Source organism: Podarcis liolepis (assembly GCF_965112155.1).
Source record: "Podarcis liolepis genome assembly, chromosome: 1".
Taxonomy (NCBI): domain Eukaryota; kingdom Metazoa; phylum Chordata; class Lepidosauria; order Squamata; family Lacertidae; genus Podarcis; species Podarcis liolepis.
Genome location: NC_139554.1, coordinates 139341600 through 139359119, shown reverse-complemented (window position 1 = coordinate 139359119; position 17520 = coordinate 139341600). Strand labels below are relative to the sequence as shown.

Below are 17520 nucleotides of genomic sequence, written 5' to 3'. Positions count from 1 at the left end.
TTTCTCTCCTCTCCGCGAGGCCGTGGATGCCCACAATTTAAGGGACGGAGCTTACTGTCAGAGTTGCTTCTAGATCCTAGCTCACAGAGGATCACGCTAGCCAGCGATCATTAAATAAAAGTCTTTATTGAGTTACAGTTTCCATTCTCAAGCTGCTGCGTGCAACTCTACGTCTTATGCTTAGATCGGCGAAGCTCCGTCTGAGTCTCCGCCCCTTGTGCACCAACTTAATATCCTAGCCCTGCTCCACCTTTTCCGCCTGACTGTTCTTCTCTGGGTCCCTCTGCCCCCCGGGGTCTCTTCCTTCCGGGATTCTTCTGACGCTGACCCCCCGGACCCTCCTGTCTCCTTGCGCCGGGCTTTAGGACCGGGCTCCCTTTCCGGGCTGCCTACTGCGTCACCTTCCTGTGCATTTGAACTTGGCGCGTGCGCCCAACCTTCCACTTTCCGTCTAACCGTCTCTTCGCTCCCCGATGGAGGTGTGGCCACTCCTGACTCGTGCCCTCCCTCCTGTTGTGAGCTGCCAGCGCTTGATCCCTGGCGCCCTTCCTCTTCCCTGCTCTCTGGCGGTGACGCTGGTCCCGATTTCCAACTGCTCCCCTCTGAGTCCCCTCTGGCTCTATCTTCCTGGGGTGTCCCCCTAGTCTCCCCCCTTGCCCTGGCTACTGGTGCTCCTTTCTGTGAATCTTCTGATTCACTGGAAAGACTCGGAGATCTCGGGTCGTCGTCATCACTCATCTTTTCTTCTGCCTCCTCCCCCTCGCTCTCTGTTTCCTCCCTAGCCCTCGCCTCTGCTCCTGAACCCCTGACAAGTGTGAATTGTTTTCTTCATTTTTTTGGGAACAGATGTGGTGAAGCAGTGGGGAAAAATAAGTGCCTGCTTACTGCTGACCAAAGGGAATATCAACAAGAATTGAAAAAGAACTACAAGAAGTTGAAAGAGAACCTCAGACCAATGATCGAGAGGAAGATCCCAGAGCTGTATAAACCTATTGTGAAAGTTAACAGTATTTCAAGGTATAAGAATAGCCCTTTCCCCCACACGCCCAATAACCATAGCAAAATACAACATAGGATGGGGGTAAGCCATATGGTTCACTCCAGATGATCAGCCTCAGTTATCATGGTCAATGGTCATTTTCTTCTTATTTATTTTAGGGGCATATTCTAGTTTTAGGAAATATGAAAATCTGCCTCCACAGAACAGTTAAGAGCAGCTTCATGAAAAGGAGCTATCTACTTGCAGTGGATCAAATACTAGAGGATAAGCAAATGTTGTTTGAAGTCGAAAGATTTCCCTTCTTTCTGTACTCAACAATCACATCTTCTAAGGGAGGGGATATTGAAACTACTTGCAGAAAAACAGATATTTTATTATAAATTGACATGGATATTTGCACGCACAGAGAAAACAGTTTTGTGTTTTCTCTAAATTCTAAAGGCCAGTTCACAATATTGCATTGTCAACACAATGTTCCCTGTATGTATGTATGTATGTATGGGTATCTATGAAACTTCATCTGTGGATGTTTGACTATACCAAGCTCAAGGAAATGTTCCTGAATGCAACCCAAAGCCCCTTCTGCGCAATCATGAATTTGCATCAATGTTACATATAAGCACATTCACCAAGCAGCAGATACAAACAGTTAACCAAAACAAATCAACCCATTTTTAAAGCACATTTCTATTGCATTTATTGTGATAAGAAACTTACAGACATTTGTATCTAGATTCCAACTTATATAAAATTATTGTTGTTTGAATGGGAATAATCTTATTGCTTGATGGAAAGTACTGCAATGGATCTGGTAATAACTTTTCTCATGGAAGTGGATGCCATTATGCTTTTTAACAAGTAAGATAAATTTGCATGATAAAGCAATGCTCTGTAATATTTAAATCTCATTGGATGGAGGCCACACAAATGCAAAATGGAGACCACTCAAGTGAGAACAATAAAACTCCATTTACTGTAGAAGTTATATTTCTTCCTATGGGCTACAGGGATTCATTCTAGTTAGAATATTTTATTATTGTAATTATAATTGTTATTTAAAAGTAGCACTATATTTCTTCTAATACTTGAAATACAGTGTTGGTTCCTGACTTTTATTTTTGCTTCATGTTGGGTGGGTCTCATTTCCCTTCAGTTCAGTGTTCACGAGAGGCAAGGTAAAAACTTTGCAAATTTGTATACATATATGTATATGGTAGGGACGCGGGTGGCGCTGTGGTCTAAGCCACTGAGCCTCTTGGGCTTGCTGATCAGAAGGTTGGTAATTCGAATCCCTGTGACAGGGTGAGCTCCCATTGCTCGGTCCTAGCTCCTGCCAACCGAGCAGTTGGAAAGCACTCCAAAAAGTGCAAGTAGATAAATAGGTACCGCTCCGGTGGGAAGGTAAACAGCGTTTCCGTGAGTTGCTCTGGTTTCTCCAGAAGTGACTTAGTCATGCTGGCCACATGACCTGGAAAAACTGTCTGCATACAAACACCGGCTCCCTCGGCCTATAAAGCGAGATGAGTTCCACAACCCCAGAGTCGTCTGTGACTGGACTTAACTGTCAGGGATCCTTTACCTTTTTTATGTATATGGTACTGAGAAATGGTACTGTATTGTGGGAACTTTTAGCACTTAGCAGTTCTTTTGTTCTTAAATGGCCTAAAATTAATCTATGAAATAAAAAAATGTAAATAAAATACTGTATTGACAGGGGAAAGAACATTTTATTTAGAGTTCAAACATCACTGTTTTTCTCTCTTCCAAACACCATGCTAGAAAAAGTTAGAATTAAAAATTAATCTGCAAAGCGTTGTTTAAGTGATCCTGATTGTACATTATGGAGATTACCCAGTGTTAAATAGATTTATAATTGTTAGGAAGCTGATATTCCTATTAACATTACGTATATCTAATTGCTTCTTTGGAGTTAGTTGTTGTCAGGGCTGCCACCCAGTCCCAGCTCACATAGGACCAAGTCATCCAGCGTTCAGTTTAAAAGAGTCTTTATTGGATTACAGGTTCCATTTCCAAACTGCAATGTGCAGCCCTACCTCTTCTAGGTCAGAGCGACGGATGACCCGTCTGAGTCTCCGCCTCTAGCGCACCAGCTTAATACCCTAGCCTTGCTCCACCTCCTGCGCCTTTCCTTCCGTCTCTGGGTCCTTCTGCCCCCCTGGGTCTCTCCCTTCCTACTCCCTTCTGACGCGGACCCCCCTGTCCCTTCCGCCTCCTTGCGGCGGGCTTTAGGACTTGGCTCACTCTCTGGGCTGCTGACTGCGCCAGCTTCCGCTACATTTGAACTTGGCGCGCGCGCCCAACTCTCTACTTTCCTCTTGACCGTTTCCTCGCTCCCCGAGGTGGGCGTGACTACTCCTGACTCATGCCCTCCCTCTTTCTGAACGTCTCCTGAGCCCGATATCTGGTCCCCTCTCTCCCCGCTACTCCCGGCTGGGCACGTGGGTCCCGATCTCCAACTGCTGCTCTCTGATCCCTCTCTGGACCCTTCTTCCTGGGGTGTCCCCCTGCTCTCCCCCCTTGCTCTGACTGCTGGCGCTCCCTTCTGGGAATCCTCGGACTCACTAGACAGGCTCGGTGATCTCGGGTCGTCATCCCCACTCATCCTTCCTTCGTATTCCTCCCCCTCGCTCTCTGTCTCCTCCCTTCTCTGCGTCTCTGCTCCTGAACCCCTGACATCCATCCCCCCCTCGAAGCCCCCCCTTCCCCCCTCCCCGCTTTCCAGGGTGGTTGGTGGGTTCTCCGTCATCACGGGAGTGAATGTCGGATACAGTTCGCTCCCCGTTGCTGGCCGCCAACTGAAGATCTCCGAGTCTTCCTCCCCGCGTTCGTCAACGGTGATTTGCTCTGCTTCCATTTCGGTGCCGCCGTGCTCGAAACCGAGATCCTCCCCGCACACGTCCATGTCAGTCTCTGCGTCTGTCGCTGGACCTGGCATCTCCTGCCACTTCCGGCGCCACTGCTCCTCTGGCCGATCGTCCCACCAATACGAGTTGTCGGACGCCGAACCCTCCGGTGACCCCTCTGGGGAACGTGTGCGCTGTGCGGGCTCCCCGTCTGAGTCGAAGCCATGGAACGTGCTGGAGGAAAGCGTGGGCGTGAACAACCAGTCGTCGAAGAAGCCCGCTGGCATAGGTCTGTGTGGGAAAAGGGCATGAAACTCGTCCTTGAGCAGGGGTTCCTCCAAGGCGTAGTCCGGCACCCAGCTATTCGTGCTGGCCCGGGTGCCCTCCCTTGCTAGGAGATATTCTACTCCGTCTTCCCCCCATCTGGAGTCCAAAATCTCCGTGACTTCGTTGATGGGGTCCTGCTGTGGCAATCTCCCCGCCTCCGTTCGCTCCGGAGACTGACTCGGTGCTGTTCCCGGTTCCTGGAACCTGTGAGGTGCCCTGTAGGGAGTGAGCACCGACCTGTGGAACACCGGATGCATTCTGGAACCCTCCGGTAGCACCAGCCTGAAAGCCACCGGGTTGATCTGCGCTTCGACTCGGTATGGACCGAGTTGCTTGTGCCCCAGCTTCCTCTTGGCTAACGATCTGGTCGGCACTGCGTGGGCTGCCAACCAGACCCAGTCTCCCACTCGGATCTCTTCGCCAACTCGCCTGTGCTTGTCAGCTTGCACTTTGTATGTGTGCTTCGCCAGCTCCAGCTGCCGTCTGAGTTGATCGTGGACCTCTTGCAACTCAGATGCGAAGGCGTCCGCCGTCTGCTGTTCCCCTTCCCCCACTCTGTCCAGTCCCGGGAAGGTTCTGGGATTCCTCCCATTGTTGGCGAAGAACGGCGTCACCCCTGTGGACACGTGTTTCGTGTTGTTGTAGGCGAACTCGGCGAGCGGCAGGTAATCCACCCACGTCGCAGGCTGTTGATTGGCATAGCATCTCAGGTACTGCTGCATGATGGCATTGACCCTCTCCGCTTGCCCATTGGTCTGCGGGTGTCTCGCTGATGTCAGGTTGATCTTGACGTTCAGGAAGCCCATCAGCTTCTGCCAGAAATTCGAGATGAACTGGCGGCCGCGGTCGGACAGTATAGATCGCGGCAGCCCGTGCACTTTGAACACGTGATCTATGAACAGTTTGGCCGTTTGTTCTGCCGTGGCCACCTTCGCACACGGTATGAAATGTGCCATCTTGGTGAACAAGTCCACCACCACTAGTACAGCTGTCTTGCCTCTCGAGCTGGGTAGATCCGTAACAAAGTCCAGAGCCACTCTCTCCCACGGTTCAAACGGCGTTTGCAGCGGTTCCAGCAGTCCCGCCGGTGGTTTGTGCACCGGTTTGGCCCTCTGGCAGGTGTCGCACCTCGCAACGTAGTCCGCGACTTCCCCTCTCAGTCTGGGCCACCAAAAGTCCCTTGCGACTAATTCCACCGTTTTTTCCGTGCCAAAGTGCCCGGCCGTGGGTGCGTCGTGCAGCTGCTGCAGTACCCTGGCGCGAAGTTCGTCTCCCGGCACGTAGACGGCCCCTTTACGTAAGAGCAAGCCGTCTCGTATCTGGAACTCGTCGCCCTTCGCCGTGCCCTTGTGCACCTCTGCCATCTTCGCCTGCGCGAATGAGTCGTCCTGCAACGCCCGCCGCACCGCATCCAGGTCTACTGTGGCTGAAGCGCACGCCCACGCTGTTGGCGCGAAGATGTGCATGGCTGCCGCTGGCGTCGCCTCTTCGAGGTATTGCGGTTTTCGGGACAGTGCATCCGCCATGATGTTGGTGTCGCCTGGGACGTACTCTATTCGGAAATTGAAGTCAGCAAAGAACTCCGCCCAACGTATCTGCCTCTGGTTCAGGAACTGAGCCGTGCGCCAGTGCTCCAGATTCTTGTGGTCCGTGCAGACCTGCACCGTGTGCTTGGCGCCGATCAGGAAGTGCCTCCACGCCTTGAAAGCTGCATGAATGGCAAGCAACTCCCTGTCCCAGATGGTGTAGTTCTGCTCCGACTTGCTGAGCTTTCTGGAGTAGAACGCTCCCGGCCTCCAGACCCCCTGTGGGTCCCTTTGCAGCAGGACAGCTCCCACTGCTCTATCGGACGCGTCTGTCTCTACCCGCATCGGTCTGCTGGGGTCGATATGCAGCAGTTGCTCTTCCGACGCGAAGAGACGCTTGAGTGCCTGAAAGGACTGCTCCGCCTGCTCCGTCCAGATGAATTTCTTTTTCTTGGAGCTTAGCGTGTCCGTAATGGCCGCCGTCTGCATCGCGAACCCCTTGATAAACTTGCGATAGAAGTTGGCGAAGCCGACAAACCGCTGGACCTCCTTCCGGTTGCGCGGGCTCTTCCAATCCAACACCGCGCGAACCTTGGCGCTGTCCATGGCTAGCCCCTTGTCCGACAACTTGTAACCCAAGAAATCCACCTCCGTCGTGTCGAACTGGCACTTCTCCAGTTTGGCGTACAGTCTATGCTGCTGCAGCCTCTTCAGCACCTCCCGAACGTCTTGGTCATGTGCTTGCTGCGATTCGGAGAATATCAGGATGTCATCCAGAAAGCAGACGCACTTCTTGTAAAGGAGTCCCGCCAACACGTGATGCATGAAAGCTTGAAAACAGTGAGAACCGTTTTGCAATCCAAACGGCATCACTCTGTATTCGTAGGTGCCCAGAGGCGTGAACATGGCTGTCTTCCACTCATCGCCCTCCCTCATGCGGATGAGATTGTACGCCCCTCGCAGGTCCAACTTGGTGAACACGCGTCCCTTGCGCACCGTCGCCAGTAGGTCGTCAATCCTGGGCATGGGGAAATCAGAGGGCTTGGTCATCTTGTTTAAGAGGCGAAAATCCACCACCAGTCTTTTTTGGGGCGTGTCTTTCTTCTTCACGAAGAAAACAGGACTGCCCCCTACTGCCCTGGACTCCCGGATGAAACCGCGCTGCAAATTGTGATCTATGAACTGTTTGAGTTCCTGTAATTCGTCCTCAGACATGGAATACAGCTTCCCTTTCGGTAGCGTCGCCCCTGGTAGGAGGTCAATCTTGCAGTCATATTGCCTGTGCGGTGGTAGCTTGTCTGCCTCTTTCTCGCAGAAGACCTCCAGAAAGTCTGCGTATTTGTGGGGGACTGCTTGCAACGTTCCCAACTGCAGTTGTGATTCCTCCTCCTCCCCCTCCTGTCTGGGCAGGATGCAGTGTTCTGCGCAATAAGAGGAGCCGAAGATCAGCTGTCTCTGGTACCAAGCCAGTGTCGGACTGTGCCTGTCCAGCCAACTCATGCCCAACACAATGGGCGTGTCCGACAGTTGGGTGACATTAAAACTGATGACTTCCCTGTGGTTGCCAAGGCGCATCACCATTGGTGGCGTCTGCTGCACCACCTGCCCCCCTAGCAACTCTCTGCCATCCACTGTGACGACTTGCAGGGGCAGAGTGGCAGGCAGTAGCTTTATAGCGTGCTGCTCCACAAAATCTTGTGCTATAAAGTCTGCGTTGCTTCCAGAATCCACAGAAAGCGGCACTTCGATAGTGACGCCATTGGGTAGCTGGAGAGACGCTGTGAGCTGCACTACTGGTTTGGGTGGGAGGGGGTCCATGGGTTGCAATATCGCTGGGGACTGCTTCACTGATGCGTCTGGCTGGGCCCCAGTGCCTCTGTCTCCAGCCAGACTGCGTCGTTTCCCTGCAGTGGTTCCCCTTGCTGCGGTGCTGCAGTCACCATTGCCGAGGCTGCAGTAAGCTTGTGGAGCCTCTGGGGACACTCTTTTGCCATATGCCCTGGCTCCTCACAGACGTAACACTTCCTGTTCCCTCTAGGAGGCTTCGCTTTCACTGCTGCCGGTGCTAGGGCTCTGGTTGCTGACTGAGCCCTTGCACCTCCAACCTCCATAGGTTCGACTCCTCCTCCTGGCGGAGGCGTGGATTGCGCCCTTGCTGCTTCTCTGGGAAGGAAGGAGGGGCCCCTGGCTGGTTCGCGCTCTCCACGCCCTTCGTCCCTGCTCCACGGACGTCCTTCCAGCCTCACCCCCACTGCCAGTGCCCTCTGAACGACCTCCTGGGTGGTTCGGGGTCTCTCCCCCCTCGCGATCTCATCTTTAATCGAGTTGTGCAGCCCCTCCCAAAAGAGGTCTCTTACCGGAGCCGAATCTCTGTCCCATTCCAGGGCACTGACCAAGGCGAAAAAGCGGGCATGATACTGCCTGACGCTGGCCCTCCCTTGTCTCAGCCCATGCACCTCCTTCCGTGCAAGATCCACGTCAATACTTGATAAAAAACACCCATCCATCGCTTTGATAAAGGCATCTGCACTCTGAAGCGCCGGATCTTTATCCCTCCACAAATTGCGTAGCCACGCTTTAGCATCCCCATGCAAATGGGACAGTATGAACCCCACTTTCTCTTCCTCATCTCTAAAGTCTTTTGCCAGCAGTTGCAGTGCGCACATTACGTCTGCTCGAAAATTGGGGTACTGTTGTAAATTCCCATCGAAGTGAGCCACAAGCCCTCCTGCTCTCCGTGCCAACCCAACCCCCTCCGGTCGGGGTCCTGGCTGCCCGTGTTTAACCCATGCTTCAAACCTGGCGTGGAGATCTCTGTAGGCGGCTGCCGCATCCTCCTCCCTTTTCTTGGATGCCAGTACCTCCGCATTCAATTGGGTAACTGCCTGTTGCAGCGCTGCAACTTTCTCTGCTTCCGTCATCTCTGCTAAACGTCGTGAGCTTGCTCCCAAACACCGATCTCTTCCTCCAGCTGCTTCTGTCTCCGCTGCGAGGTATCAGGTGTCAGAAGCTTAAGAGACGGGTCTTACTGTCAGGGCTGCCACCCAGTCCCAGCTCACATAGGACCAAGTCATCCAGCGTTCAGTTTAAAAGAGTCTTTATTGGATTACAGGTTCCATTTCCAAACTGCAATGTGCAGCCCTACCTCTTCTAGGTCAGAGCGACGGATGACCCGTCTGAGTCTCCGCCTCTAGCGCACCAGCTTAATACCCTAGCCTTGCTCCACCTCCTGCGCCTTTCCTTCCGTCTCTGGGTCCTTCTGCCCCCCTGGGTCTCTCCCTTCCTACTCCCTTCTGACGCGGACCCCCCTGTCCCTTCCGCCTCCTTGCGGCGGGCTTTAGGACTTGGCTCACTCTCTGGGCTGCTGACTGCGCCAGCTTCCGCTACATTTGAACTTGGCGCGCGCGCCCAACTCTCTACTTTCCTCTTGACCGTTTCCTCGCTCCCCGAGGTGGGCGTGACTACTCCTGACTCATGCCCTCCCTCTTTCTGAACGTCTCCTGAGCCCGATATCTGGTCCCCTCTCTCCCCGCTACTCCCGGCTGGGCACGTGGGTCCCGATCTCCAACTGCTGCTCTCTGATCCCTCTCTGGACCCTTCTTCCTGGGGTGTCCCCCTGCTCTCCCCCCTTGCTCTGACTGCTGGCGCTCCCTTCTGGGAATCCTCGGACTCACTAGACAGGCTCGGTGATCTCGGGTCGTCATCCCCACTCATCCTTCCTTCGTATTCCTCCCCCTCGCTCTCTGTCTCCTCCCTTCTCTGCGTCTCTGCTCCTGAACCCCTGACAGTTGTAAAAATTGATTCTTTATTTTTGTGGTGTGTGCACAGGAAGTTTTAAGAAAAGGCAAGGCTTGTGTGCACCATTTGCTTTAATTGCCTAAGACCTGGGGCCCCGAGACCTCCATTGGTCTTGGGACAATATAAAGTCTGACATGTCACTCTGCTTCTCCTTCCAAAAGTAGAATTGTTAAGTAAGTGATGCCAGTGAGACAGTTGGGAAAGGGGGATAAGTACAGGTAAGGCCTGAAACAAGAACAGGAATTGGGGGAGTATGGACATCTTTATGGCTGCTATATAACCTAGCCATCTTAAGTTTAGGTTAGGGTTGCCATATTTAGAAGAGCAAATAAAGGACAATTTGCTAGTGGGGTGGGTGGGTGGAAAAGTGCATGTGCTGGGGTCACCAGGCGCTGGAGTGATATCGGAGGGAAGAACGCAGCAAAATTTGCATGCAAAATGGGGGGGCATATAGAAAGAAAGCAAGCTGCCAGTTTAATAGTTTTGTTCAATATTAATAAGTTGTTTATTTTAAGAGTGGGGGAAGGATTTAGATACCTACCATAGTGAGGATCTGAAGGCACATGTAAAAGAGGGGGAAGTGTGGCAGCTCACTACTTCTGCAAGCAAAAGATCCCAGATTCAATCCCCAGCATCTCTTGGTAGGACTGGTAATGATTTTTGCCTGAAAAGCTTCTGCCAGTAAGTGTTGGCAATTTTGATCTAGATGGACTAATGGTTCTGATATGCTTCCTATATTCTAAGAACCGACAATGGATTCCAAAACTGTGGCATGTGCTGTTGTTGCAGAATCCTAGTTTTGTAATTTGAATGACTGCTAAAAATACCAGAAAATTAAAGTTTGGTTCAATTGCTGGCCTTACCCTTTCCCCTTACTTAAGATGGGCTGTTCACTTTTTTTAAAAAATAATGCATTTAAAGCTCTGTATGTTTATCTTTTAAACCATTAATTCATCAAATACCTTTCTTAAATGTCTGGAAAAGAATAGCTATCCATTTGCAAAAGAGCTTTCAGATTAGCCCCACTATAAGATTATGCTTTGCCAAAACTGGTTGTGCCTACTTGGGACACCTGTTCTCGCTGCATCATCAATTTTGTTCAGATTTTATTTTTAGAGTCTCAGACCCACCTCTAACAGGGGGAACAAGTGTATTGGAGGAAAGGCTGTAGCCAGGGTTGCCAACTTGAATAAAATTTGAGGGGCAGGTCAGCCCCCCCTACTTTATCATTGATGACATGGCATGGTGCATGCACATACTAGCTGTGGAATCTAGAGTCTAATGTTTTAATTCATCTCGCCTCTTGTTCAGATCAGATATGAAACAACAAGCCCTCTCCATGAGAAGACTTGATTAGTCAAACGAAGCAGGGAGAAATTAGAGAACTGGGCCAAGACAAACAAGATGAACTTTAACAGGGAGAAATGTAAAGTATTGCACTTGGGCAAAAAAAATGAGAGGCACAAATACAAGATGGGGGACACCTGGCTTGAGAGCAGTACATGTGAAAAGGATCTAGGAGTCTTGGTTGACCACAAACTTGACATGAGCCAACAGTGTGACGCGGCAGCTAAAAAAGCCAATGCAATTCTGGGCCTCATCAATAGGAGTATAGCATCTAGATCAAGGGAAGTAATAGTGCCACTGTATTCTGCTCTGGTCAGACCTCACCTGGAGTACTGTGTCCAGTTCTGGGCACCACAGTTCAAGAAGGACACTGACAAACTGGAACGTGTCCAGAGGAGGGCAACCAAAATTGTCAAAGGCCTGGAAACGATGCCTTATGAGGAACGGCTAAGGGAGCTTGGCATGTTTAGCCTGGAGAAGAGGAGGTTAAGGGGTGATATGATAGCCATGTTCAAATATATAAAAGGATGTCACATAGAGGAGGGAGAAAGGTTGTTTTCTGCTGCTCCAGAGAAGCGGACACAGAGCAATGGATCCAAACTAGAAGAAAGAAGATTCCACCTAAGCATTAGGAAGAACTTCCTGACAGTAAGAGCTGTTCGACAGTGGAATTTTCTGCCAAGGAGTGTGGTGGAGTCTCCTACTTTGGAGGTCTTTAAGCAGAGGCTTGACAACCATATGTCAGGAGTGCTCTGATGGTGTTTCCTGCTTGGCAGGGGGGTTGGACTCGATGGCCCTTGTGGTCTATTCCAACTCTATGATTCTATGATTCTATGAATCCACAACCTGATTGGTCTACAGGAGAATTCCGGAATTAGCTAATCATGTGCAGCCCATTGTGTAAATAATGTATATAAAGCAGATACTTTGAGGGGACTTTCATTCCCTCCTCACCACTATGAGCTGAATAAAGAGCATGAAATCCACTCTCGACTATGAGTATATTTCACTGGCGACGAAGGTGGGATCCTGCTGAGCTGACCGCCACACACAGCACCGCCACCTGCCGCACCGCTGCCTTGCACCGTGTAGCCAGGCTTCAGCTCTGGGACCCAAGGAACTCAGAATGGCAACTGACAGCAGCTTCTCGCCGTTCAACCCAGCATCCGGAGACTGGGAAGCGTATGCCCCCCCATTGCGCTACAGCTTGACCCCACAGTACGACCGGTCAGGCTCAAGGCCTGCCGGGTCCCATTTGCCCTGAAACCCCGTATAGACGAGGAATTGGACCGGCTCGTGGAGCAAGGAGTGCTGGAGCCTGTGCCTAATGCCCCCTGGGAAACCCCAATCATCACACCCGTCAAGCCTAATGGTTCGGTCCGCATCTGCGCAGACTACAAATGTACCATAAACAAGGCCCTCACGGCCCATGCATACCCAGTGCCAGTGGTCAGCCATGTCCTTGCCACCCTGGCTGGGTCAAAATTTTTGGCAAGCTGGACTTGGCCCAAGCATATCAACAGCTGCCAGTAGATGAGGTCACAGCAGAGGCACAGACGATTGTGACGCACAGAGGAGCGTTCAGGGTAAAGTGGCTGCAATTCGGTGTCAGTGTGGCACCAGGCATATTCCAGAATCTAATGGACTCTCTCCTTACAGGGATTCCTGGCGTCACCCCCTTCTTCGATGATGTGTTGATTGCTGGGCCCAGACAAGAGGAGTTTGAGGACCGCCTCCGCACCGTTCTGCACCGTTTCCAGACGGCGGGTCTCAAGGTGAAGCGGGAAAAATGTCTACTAGGAGTGCCTCAGGTGGACTTTCTGGGATTTATGGTGGACGCAGAAGGGGTCCACCCGACTGGGGACAAGGTATGGGCCATTTGTGATGCCCCAGCGCCCAAGAGCAAGACTGAACTTCAGGCCTTCTTGGGACTATTGAACTTTTACCATTCCTTCCTTCCCCACAAGGCGGCGGTAGTGGAGCCCCTACACAGACTCCTGGACAAGCGGGCCCCTTGGGTGTGGGGCCAGCGCCTGGAGGCCGCATTCCAAGCAGTCAAGGACTTGCTTGTCTCAAACTCGGTCTTGGCACACTTCGACGAGAGGCTGCCGGTGGTGCTAGCATGCGACGCCTCACCCTATGGCATCAGCACTGTCCTGAGACACCAACTCCTGGATGGAAGAGAGGTACCTGTGGCATACTTTCCCCAGACATTCAACGCAACCGAGCAGAATTACTCACAAATCGACAAGGAGGGTTTGGCAATCGTGAAGGGAGTAAAAAAATTCCATGATTTCTTGTACGGGCGGCCCTTTACCGTGGTGACTGACCATAAGCCATTGCTTGGCTTGTTTGCCCCCGAAAAGCAGACCCCCCCAAGTGCTGTCTCCTCGCGTCCTCAGGTGGTCAATTTTCCTTGCCAGCTACCAGTATGCACTGATTTACCGCCCTGGGAAGGCGATGGGCCATGCGGACGCCCTCAGCAGGCTACCACTACCGGAAACAGGCCCTGACCCAGCACCTGCACAAGAGGTTATGAGCCTGGAGCTGCTTCCTGACCACCCCATTCAGGCACAAGAAGTTGCACACAATTCCAAGAAAGATAGGGTCATCTCCCGGGTCCTGGACTGGGTGTGGAGGGGATGGCCCAGCAGCAGCCCCAGGCCAGAATTCGCCAGCTACACAATCCGCAAACATGAACTGTCGGCCCACAAGGGGTGCCTGTTATGGGGAAGCAGGGCAGCGACACTGGCACGGCTTCAGATTGGCTGCAGGAAGTTCCTGCAGCCAATCCAGAGCCTCGCTGTCTGCACGCTGAGGTAAACCTGGTGCGGCCATGGATGGAGAGGGTGGGTGGCAGGCGGGCAGCAGGAAATACGCATACATAAATTAAACTGGATATATGATTGTTTAACATGACTGAGAATCGATCAGCCAGGGACTGAGGACTTTGAGAGTTTACGATCAGAATGTGGAAAATATGAAAACAACAAGAGTGCAGAAATATAACTATCTGAGATGAGTTCTTCAGAGGTCCAGAATATGGGAAGTCCATGTGAAATTTAATAATTAACAATTTGGATTGTAATTTGGTTGTTTTTTTAATTTAATTTTAATTTTTGAATTGGATTATGATTTGATTTGTTATAAATTGGAGGTTCTTAATGGAAAATTAATAAAAAATAAATTTAAAAATAAATAAATTCAGTGATTTGGATGTTTGGAGTCACTAAGGCCATTGGTATGAAATTTTCCACTCCCCTTTCTAGCAGGGAAGAGGAAGAATCCGGTGGCATTTACCAGTCTTTTGGAGCCTGTTAAAGACATTACTCTTTCAACAAGCCTTTTAGGTTGAGATTGTTTATCCCAGTTAGTATCTGTAATGGATTAGAATCGATTTTATGTATATGTTGTTGTTTTAATGTTTTTAATGTTTTAGCCGCTTTTATACAATGCATACAATTGTTTTGCATATGCTTTTATTGCATTTTAAATAATTTCAAGATGCCTTGTGGGAAGCAATTCATAAATGAAATAAAAAGTTATCCTTGATGTTTTCACTGTGGACTCACCTCAACTTATTTTACAGGAAATGATGCATAAATGGAATCAAATGCATAAAGAAATAAGAGCAGCATGTGTGGCTGTTTCTAGAGTGCGGATTTTCTCAAGAGTGTACCCCTGCTTATCCCTCTACTCCTACTTGGAAAACGTTTAGAGAGCAAAAAATATACATGCTGTACTTACCCAGAAAAGAAGATCCGTATCACACCGTAGAATATTGCAGGATGCACGTAATCTAGGAAGTGAAGCATAAAAACAAAAACAAAACTGGATCAAAAATAAATTTCACATTTCCAAAACTGGTGAAGTCAGTTTATTTATTTATTTTATTAAATTTATATCACACCCTTTCTCCAAAGGAGCCCATGCAGAAAATACATCAATACCAAAACAAGACTAGTGAGATTTCTTGAAACAGTTGAAAACAATATTCTAAAACTGCCAAAAAACTGCTCTTATTCTCAAATTAATAATTTCAGGGGTCCCAGGGGCAGGACTTTCAGCTCTCAAATGCTTGGGTAAACAGGAGTGTTTTAAAATTTCTCCTGAAAGCTAATAATGAGGGAGACTGACACACCTCACAATGGAGGGCATTCCACAAATGAACGTTTCACCAAGAAAGTCATGTGGACAGCTCACTGCCAAGCAGGCAACCCTCAGTGGCTTCATTGGGTTTCCCTTGCTGATCCTATCCAGTGCTAGTTCTACTCAGAGCAAACCCATTACTAACTTAGGTTCATTCATTTCAATGGAACTACTTTGAGTAGCTGAATCTGCACTTTCTTTTTCACAGGGCAGTAATATTCTCAGGAAGTTGAATTCTGTTGTCAGGATCACATCATGAGACTTTTCCATATTTCTGCACAATCGTAGTCCACACACACAACTGTTGTCTTTTAGATAGCCAGCCTGTGGTTCTTCAGGGGTCTTTGGACTCAATTTCCTATCAACCCCACCCAACATGGGCAATAGTCAGGGATGATGAGAGTTGTGTCCAACAACATCTGGAGGGCATTTGCTACTCCCATTTTAGAGTGCATATCACTTTTATGCTATTTTCTCCAGCTTTCTACCGTTTCTGTCCTTGTGCTATGAATGGCTGAGCAATAGTTTGTGAATGAAAGTGGGAAATATCAAGCTTACCATGCATTTTCTTCAACACCCTCGCCATGTCTCTGAGACTGCTTGCCACATCCTGCAGTGCTTCTTCCAGGATTCTATTGTCAGGCTGAAGCATGCCATTAACCACCTGTGGCACTGCCTGTAGTAGTAGTAGTAGTAGTAGTAGTAGTAGTAGTAATAATAATAATAATAATAATAATAATAATAATAATTAAACCTTTATTGTCACTACACCACCTGTGTGCAGTGAAATTAAATGAGCCCCCTCCCCCCATACAATGTGGGAGGCAGAGAGGGGTTGGATACAGACTTTTCATTCTAGAATCAAAGTGAACTGAGCACTTGTGCTTTCTATGCAATCCACACACAACTGAGATCCATTGCACATTGTTTTGCCCCTGAAAAGTGTTTCTTGAGAAACTAGCTTCATTCCAAAAACAAAAGCTTATTTGCAGTTTGATTCTGCATTGCCCTGCAGTAAGGCTACATTCACACTCATACATTTAAAGCTCTATGATGCCAAAAGTCATGGCTTCTCCCAAAGATTTCTGAGAGCTCTGACCTCTTAAGAGTGCTGAGAGTCATTAGACAACCCAAGCTTACTACATAACAGTGTAAAACCGTTCTGGGAATTCTAATTCTGAAAGGGGTCTCTCCCAGCAGTCTTAAACTAAAGATTGCATAATTCTTCAGGGGAAGCCATGACTGTTTAAAATTGTATAGTATATAGTGTGAATGCGGCCTGTGTCCATTTGAAAACAGATCAAAATAGACGGGGCATTTCTGGCAATGGAGTGTGTGTATCCACAATGATGTTGTGATTGCAATAATAGCTCCCTTATTCACCTAGGACATGTGCAGGCAAAAAAGGCTTGGGTAATCTAATCAGGGGGAGGGTAAACACACACACCTTTGTGGATGGCACAACTTTCTGCAGTTTCTCATTTTACCACTCTTAAAATGACTTTACATTTTTGCTGCGATCTGAGGTATTTTTAAAAAAAGGCTCATGGACTTCCGGCGAGGCAAGATGGTGGGCGCCACAGCAGCATGGAGCTCCTGAAGACAGCCAGCTCCAACTGCGCTGCCTGGCTGGCTGGCCTCCAGTCTGCCAGGGCCGCCGCTGCTACCACCGGAGGGGAACCGGGAGTCAGCGGAGGAAGCCGCCAAGACTCTCCCCAGTGACCTTGGCCGTGCCGGTGTGGTAGTGGCCCAAAGGGCCATAATGAATGTGATAATATGAACCCCTATAAATCCTTCAGTATGCTTCTAATAGAGTAGTTATGGTAACCTGTTGTTTATAAAAGTGATGATTTGGCAAGTCGCCGTGCCCCACTGGGACAGAAGGACAGCTAATACGTCAATCACAAAGATACAGTTCATAAGCTAGAACATAAGTTGATACATGGTGCAAATGGCTTCCCAACATGCATACTAACACAATCACGGTGAGAATCAAAGTTTAGTTAGCAATGTTTAATACACATGTGTATTAAAGATGAAATGAGGTAATGATGTACATGATTGATGAAAACTGAAATCCTTTGTTTGAAATGTTATAGATACCCCTGCCCAGACCCTTGGGCGGGGTTGCAGTTTTGCAAAAAGATTCGACTGTAACCTATTGCTTTGCAATAAACAACAATGGATTCCTAACTCCTCTTGTCTCTGAGTTTTATTGGCTTAACTCAGAAGATAAGCCATTTTTGGCTTACAACACCGGCACCAAGAGACCCAACCAATGCCCTGGCAGAGCTCCAGGGCCTGAAGGCCTCTGAAGCCAAAGGGAAAACAAAGAAAAAAGTGGCTGCCGCCACTGCCACCGACACCAAAGAAAGAGGAGAGGTAGGTGAGAACCAGGAGGGCCAGGGAGGATTTTTTACCTCTATTTTTTCTAACTCCTAAGAATTAAAATGGAGGTGCCCAGAAGGGAGACCTGAACAGGCCACTTCCTGGGATCGCCACTTCAGCC

The 17520-nt window shown here is 49.5% G+C and overlaps 1 long non-coding RNA gene across 1 annotated transcript; it reads left to right on the top strand.

Annotated features, from left to right (window-relative positions):
• The first annotated feature begins 13599 nt into the window (after positions 1-13599).
• LOC310705236 lies at positions 13600-14725 on the top strand. The gene is made up of 2 exons (XR_014525201.1): positions 13600-13681; positions 14452-14725. It is a non-coding gene; the product is annotated as an uncharacterized lncRNA (long non-coding RNA).
• The last annotated feature ends 2795 nt before the right edge of the window (positions 14726-17520 follow it).